This window comes from Betta splendens, chromosome 4, assembly GCF_900634795.4.
Source record: "Betta splendens chromosome 4, fBetSpl5.4, whole genome shotgun sequence".
In the NCBI taxonomy this organism is placed as follows: domain Eukaryota; kingdom Metazoa; phylum Chordata; class Actinopteri; order Anabantiformes; family Osphronemidae; genus Betta; species Betta splendens.
Genome location: NC_040884.2, coordinates 25,793,722 through 25,800,492, shown reverse-complemented (window position 1 = coordinate 25,800,492; position 6,771 = coordinate 25,793,722). Strand labels below are relative to the sequence as shown.

Below are 6,771 nucleotides of genomic sequence, written 5' to 3'. Positions count from 1 at the left end.
GCGACCTATAAAAAATCCAGACTGCAATTCATCCTATGCAAACAAGGGAGGTGCTGTGCAAGTTATTTTAACCTTCAATGAGCAGCATCCAATACAATCGAGTGCTTTATTTTTGTGTATTTTATTGGATCATCTGATTGCAGCACCAAGTGCCCCATGTTTTATGGCAGTGAGCTGAGGCCAACTCAGAGCTTCCTACTGAAGTCCAAATCAAACGGAATCACATTCAAACTTCTAACTTCAGCCACTTCATTCACACAGTGACTGGCTTTTTGTTTACATCATGGTTCACAGGCTTCGACGTGTGTGAGCCCTTGCAGGCAGTTTCTCCCAATCTAGAGCTGCGGCTCCTGAAATAGCACAGTCAGGAGCTTCAGATGGTTGCACTCTGGTCGTGGGAAGGTTACATAAGTACAAAATCTCAAAGCACAGTGTCGCACAGTGATTCATAAACTTTACCTTCACTTGTTTATTGTTCCAGGCCTATTAGCGTGTCATCATTGTGTAATAGAATAGACCTTTCTTTAAACGCCTTTATTCCTTTATATGTTTATGGTCAACATGCTGTTGACAGATGCACCCTTCATAGACAATGATTCAAATTTACAGTACGTTTCTTATTGAACACTTTGCTGCACGATTGTTGCATTGACTGATTAACCAACACTTACCTTTGACCAATGAGACAATGAAACCCTGCAGATTTATGACTCTTTGAGGCCCAACACTGAAACAGGACTGGCCCTCCTTGGCCAAGTCAAGCACATTTCAGGCTCGGGAACAGCTGGCAGGCTAGAGTTGCTTTTGTTGCCTTCGAAGCAGGGGACTTCCCCATTTCGCCATCTCCTGTGAAAACACACAGTAACGCAGGTGGCACTGGGTGCGTCTCTATCAGCTCGCTGGGCTGACGCACTTCCACTACACTCCGCACGCATGCTCCGTGGGGAAGGCGCATGTCCCGCAGGTCTCCTTTCATTCAAGGTGAGACGCGGATGACAAGCCGCTGCCATGACAACAGCTGGTCGGGTAGAGCTGAGTGGCATGAGCCTACATGTTGGCTGATAATGAAGTGCCCCTCCCTCTCCTCGTCTTCTCCCTCTTCCACGGGAACAGAGGCGCTGAGATGAGAACCTGCAGATTCTGGCCATGGCTCCAGGTTTGATTCTGACGTAACTGGTCAGTTTGGTGCCTCCAGTCCACGTTCGGGGGCCGGCCGGTAATTTGAACGTGAGATTGGCGCGCAGTGATGAGCGTGCATTTCCCAACACTGTTTTGATGCGACGCACTGAGCATGACTGGCATGTGGGGAGAGAAAATAAGCCAAGAGAAAACAAAAGAACAAAGTGTTCGTCAAATTCATCCATCATCCCCCCAACAGTGAATGTATTTGATATGATAATTATGTTTATTTATTTTCCAGCTACTTGTTACACTAATTAGACTTTAAGTCATTTACAGTAGGCAGAGGTTTGCATGGGAAGACACTTTGTCTTGTCTGTGCCCTAAACAATTCATCATAAGCCTTTAAGGTGGATGCTGTGCTCAGATTAGTCGGCTTCGCTGTGGCTAAGGTGAAACGTGGGCGCCCTCGTCCAACAAATCAGTATCCTCACTTTATATGTTGATGAAGCATCTGTGGCCCCCTCACCTGCACATGAGCGTCCCAGCATTCCTTTTCATTCAGCCTCTCAGACGCGCTGCTGCCGCGCCGGCCTGTGGATGAGAGAATACATTGCCTGTGACATTTAAAGGAGCTGCTACCCCCTCATCTCCCCGTCCATTGTCAGCATCCTCTGTGGCCTGTAATGATAATGTGCCGGCCCAGGCTGTTATAAATAGTAAGTGTCCGGGTTAAATGCAACACCTTTCTTTGGCTGCTATTTGTGATGCATGAATCACTGTGATTCATGCGACTGTGTGTTCTCTGTGTTCTCACAGATGAGCTGGATGACCAGGGGGAGGATACGAGGAGCGCAGTGGGAACATTGATCGTGTGTGTGTGTGTGTGTGTGTGTGTGTGTGTGTGTGTGTGTGTGTGTGTGTGTGTGTGTGTGTGTGTGTGTGTGCGTGTGTGTGTGTGCGCGCGTGCGTGCGTGTGTGTGTGTGTGTGTGTGTGTGTGGGCTGGGCCACATGTGTAAGTGGTAAACTGAACAAACCGAACAGACAGAGCGGGAGATGGTGAGATGGACAGCACACACAGCTGAAGTGCCAAATTCATCAGCCCACCTTTGAGGCCACTTTCAGCAAGAGTCAGGTCTGTGTGAAGGCGGAAGGGAGAGAATGAGCGACTGTCGAGCCGCGGCGGTACATCTGTAATTTTCTTTCATGCACGGGAAGATAAAGGTGCCGCTCCCTCAAGAATGGGGAACATCGGCGCGTTATCGCGTTGCCAGTTTCCCCCCGGCTGCGTACCGTACACGGGCTCGGCTTTGATAGACGTCGTGATCGAGTGACGGCCACCGATTTAATTACACCCTGCTGTCTGTCTCCCAGTGTGGCAGGAGGGAGAGGCACGAACCGAGAGTTACATGAGCACCACCAAGGCACATACTGTTCTGTACTCTTTGTGTGGGGCTCTTTGTGCGATCTAATATGCTGTCTGCTTGTTTAGCTACTAATTATTTACACCAATATCACTTGGCATCTGTTGCTGGGACTGTATGAATGTTTGTTTTTGTGCTTATGTGTGTGCGTGCATCCATGTACAACTGATTTCTAGTGCACCAGCTCCCAGTGGCCATGTGGGTGTGTGGTGGGTAGCTCAGAGTTACATTAATAGCCAAAGTGCAGGCAGGCAGGCAGGCAGGGAGGACATAGACAGGAAAAGGAAATACAGTTTGCTGGTCGCCCACCACTTCCTGTGTGTCTTCCTACACTTTCAGCCCACGGACCAGAGCGCCTTCTAAAACCAGTTTGTTTGCCTGCAGCACAACAAAGATAAGGCAAAACCAAAGGTAAACACGGAGACAAAGGGAGGAGGAATGCCACCGTCAAAATAGTGATGGCTTTGTCACCATAGGAACGTTATGCAAGTTGCTGGAAAAAGGCTTGCCCACACCGCCCTGCCCTTTCATTTTCTGCTTGCCAAATGAGCGAAGTGAAGCAATCAAGTGTTACAGTACAGTGACACAAGCACACGAATCAATAACAAGTCTTTATAAGCTGATGAGCTGTCTGTCAGCTCCGTCCTATCGCGACACGATGAAGCAATAATAATAATAACGATGCCAGGAAACATAAATCAAAACCAAGCAAACTGCAGTTTCACTGACTAATTGAGGGTGTCACTCTCTGAGACAGGGGGAGGGCTGAGTGCAGTGTGGGGTCGCATCCAGCAGAGGTCCTTCTCTCATTAAGTCTTGGGAGCGCATATGCGGACATTATGTCAACGGGTTGAAGGGGGAGCAGCACAGAGTACGTGGCCAACGCCGAAGCACAACGCAGCTGTAACAGCGAGGACGGGTGCTCACGCTAGACTGTGGTTAACGCACTGAACCTGAAGTTTACGCGCTCGGAACCCGAGTCCTCTTCAACGAGCGGAGGAGACAGTTTGGGTCTGTCACCCTTCTGAAACACCTGGCGCCCGCGGGGCTGTGCAGGGAGGAGGATCGCATTTGGATGATAAGAATCCCCTGGTTCGCACACAGACTGCAAAACCCCCACCCCCCCTCACCCCCCTGCCCTGCTGGGCTCCCACATCCCCATTGAACTTTCCACCCACTCACCGAGGAATGCAGAGGGAGGGAGGGAGGGAGGGGAGGGGGCTGCGAGAGGCAGAGCTAGGGGTTCACAGAAGAAAGAGAGAAGTAAAAAGATGGACTGAATGTTAGATCCAGTCATGATAAATGTGTTCCCCCGACACTCTCTGTGTGGTCACTGGATCATTTGGGAACAGGGGTGAGGCTGTAATGACAAAGGCAGCGATGCCGCTCATCAGTCCACACAATCAGCACGTGTGAGGTGTCCGGAATGAGCCAGTATCATCGTTTACTGCAAAGCGAAGGTGTGTCCCAGCTGTCGTGTGGCGGCGCATTGCGTAAACACGGCGTATCTACGTGTTGTGTCACCGTCCCGGCAGCTAAAAACCCGCTTGCGCCTCGTGACGACACCGGCGTTCGTTTCACTTTGTCTCTGACGCCTCGGCCGTGTCAGCGAGCCGCCGGCGTCTCCGCTGACTTCCTCCGAGGGCCTCGGATCAGAGCAGGTGCCTCGGCCCGCCTCTCCGCGAATCAGGAATTCCACAGCGTCAAGTGGCAGCATTGTTGATGAAAGGTTAGAGCTGTTTCAAATTCTAGCTCTAAATGAAAAGGCCCTCTCTCCAGCGGTTGTGCGAAAGGAGGGATGACATTTCGGTTGCATCAGCTGTATATCTAAAGTGTCTGCAGCCAAATGCCAGAACGATCAAAGCCAAATGGGGAGGATAATACATGCAGAGAGCACCTATGGGTACCCTTTGTTAGGTTATCTACCCACAAACCTTAGTGAGACCATGTGAAAAGTCATTACGCCCCTCGGTGATGGCGCCGCCAACCCCCACCCGTGTAACGATAAACATTTACATGGTGGCAGTGAAAGGAATGTATCAGGCCTTTATGTCGGGGATTAGATTTTGTGGTTGAATTAGAGTCTGTTCAAGGGCAGAATGGAGGATTGGAAACTCAGTGGGTGGATCATGAAGAGATTTCATAAGAGGAGGCAGGTGGCGATGGTGACACAAGACATTCAAAGCTGTTTTCTTTTTCTCCGGATCAATCTCTGAATCTCGCCTTTTCCTTCTTTTGTCCTCTCGCCTGTCGTACACGGACCCGCGTGACACGAGGACGCCTCCTCTCCGAGGTTCAGGCTGGAGGTTTCTGAAGCACAGGATGCGAGAAAGCTGCGTGCTTGACCTTCACTGCTGAGTTCGGGCCGCTAACTCCCCGCGCCGCTAACTGTTGCGCGGGCACGCTAGCTGCACACCGCGGCTGACTCACGCCTGTTTGTTCCTCTTTTGGGCCATTAATGCCCCGACAGAACGGAGTCACGAGGCTGCAGGTCCAGTCGTACGTAGGGATTATCAGAGAACATGATGTCGAAAGGTAAACTTCGACTCTGCGCCCGGCAGGCAGCCGGTGCTGCGAGGCAGCGCAAACACAACGAATGTATTTGCTTTTCATGTGAAAATCAATGGGCCCAGACAGATGGTGGTTTGTTTCCTCACTATTTACTGCCCGGATTCATGACAAATGTCCCCCGCCGCCCCCTCTGGGCTGACGGTGCACAGGTAAGCAGAAAATCACGCCTTCCCCTCCGAGCCCAAACGGATGACAGATGCTCCGGCCCCGGCTTTGTCTGGTTCTCCTTCTAAGCCGCGCTTTGTTCGTACGCTGTTGACCCACCTACTGCACGGCAAATAGCCTCGTGCTCCATTCAGCGAGGAAAAAAAAGGTTTATTTGTTCCACGAGCGACGCCGTCAGATAAATACCATTATCTTTATTTAATCAGAAATCTTGGCCACCCAGCGCTTTAAAAAGCCAACTACTGTAGAAATGTTCCGACATCAGAAAACACAGGGCTTTTATTCCGCGAGGATGGTTTGGTGACTCATACTGTGGGGCCGGAGACAGGCGCTCTATGGAGCTCTGAACCCAAAGATAGGGAGTGACAAATGTGTTGACAGGGACCTTAGCTTGAGCATCACTCTTTAACCACAGGACCACCTGTATGACTCTATTACTATATGTGCAGTAACGTCTTCAGCTTCTGTGAGGCTGAAAAGTCATAATTTTGAAATCAGCACACACACTCTGCAGCCATTTTCCCCGGACACAAATTAACACAAATTGCTTTTACTGGAATCTGCCCCAACTGAGAGCGTGTGTGAATATTTTCCTGGTCTCAATCAGTACAAATTCCAGCTCTAGAGGCAGAGACGATCCTCGCTGGAATCAGACAGCTAAATCTGTGGGTTTTAATGGAGCCTCGCGTGGAATTAGACTTTCCTTCTGCTGCTCGGGGAGATATTTTTAGTCAGACAGTGGCACTTCTGCTTCAAGTGCTGCAAGACGGCGCAGGAAGTACGTTTTCCTCTTGTTTGGTAGACGCTGCTGTGGCTTTTGCTCCATGGCTGATCCACACACACGGGCCGATAGCGGGACAAACAATGGCACAGCTTGTAGCAGGGGACGCTGCTTCCCCTTCCTTTCTCCCTCTTTTGCAAGAGAAGGAGGGGTGAGAAACAGACGGGGGTGGACGAGGGGGGGGGGGGGGGGGGGGGGGGGGGGTGAAAGTCAGCATTCCAGCTCGGCCAGAATGGAGCAGAGGTCGTACGAAGCGAGAGCACGGGCGGAGGTGGAGGTGTGGGTGTTGCGGTGGCGGCAGTGCAGGGGCGTATCAAGAGTAAAGAGCATGAAGTAGTTCCTGATTCCACAGCCTTGAGCTCACCACCTTTAGCGCCAGCCACTCCTGCTCCTCCTTCGCACCATCCTTCTTTCCTCTCCTCCCACTCCTGCCTCCGCCGCGTCTCTCCATCTGAGGTGTTAACTCCTTGTTGAGCCGCTCCAGAGCCGCTGGCACCGATGTCAGCTTTCACGGGAGCCCGAGGAGGAGGAGGAGGAGGAGGAGGAGGAGGAGGAGGAGGAGGAGGAGGCGGGCGCTCGCTGGCGGAGCCTTACTGGAAGTGAAGGTGTGTGGACCAATAAAGTTTGAGTGATTCACGCCACGAGTGTTTGCATCCATTCGCAACACCTTAATCCTCGCAATTAACCGTGACCTGGCATGACGCATCGGC

At 51.3% G+C, this 6,771-nt stretch overlaps 1 long non-coding RNA gene across 1 annotated transcript in view; it reads right to left on the bottom strand.

Annotated features, from left to right (window-relative positions):
- Nucleotides 1–6,771, bottom strand: part of LOC129604058 (uncharacterized) — a 9,394-nt gene continuing 2,623 nt past the window's right edge. The window contains exons 2-3 of the long non-coding RNA XR_008694613.1: nt 1,649–1,713; nt 1–1,295 (exon numbers count right to left, since the gene is read on the bottom strand). This is a non-coding gene — a long non-coding RNA (uncharacterized LOC129604058). The remainder of the gene's footprint in view (nt 1,296–1,648; nt 1,714–6,771) is intronic.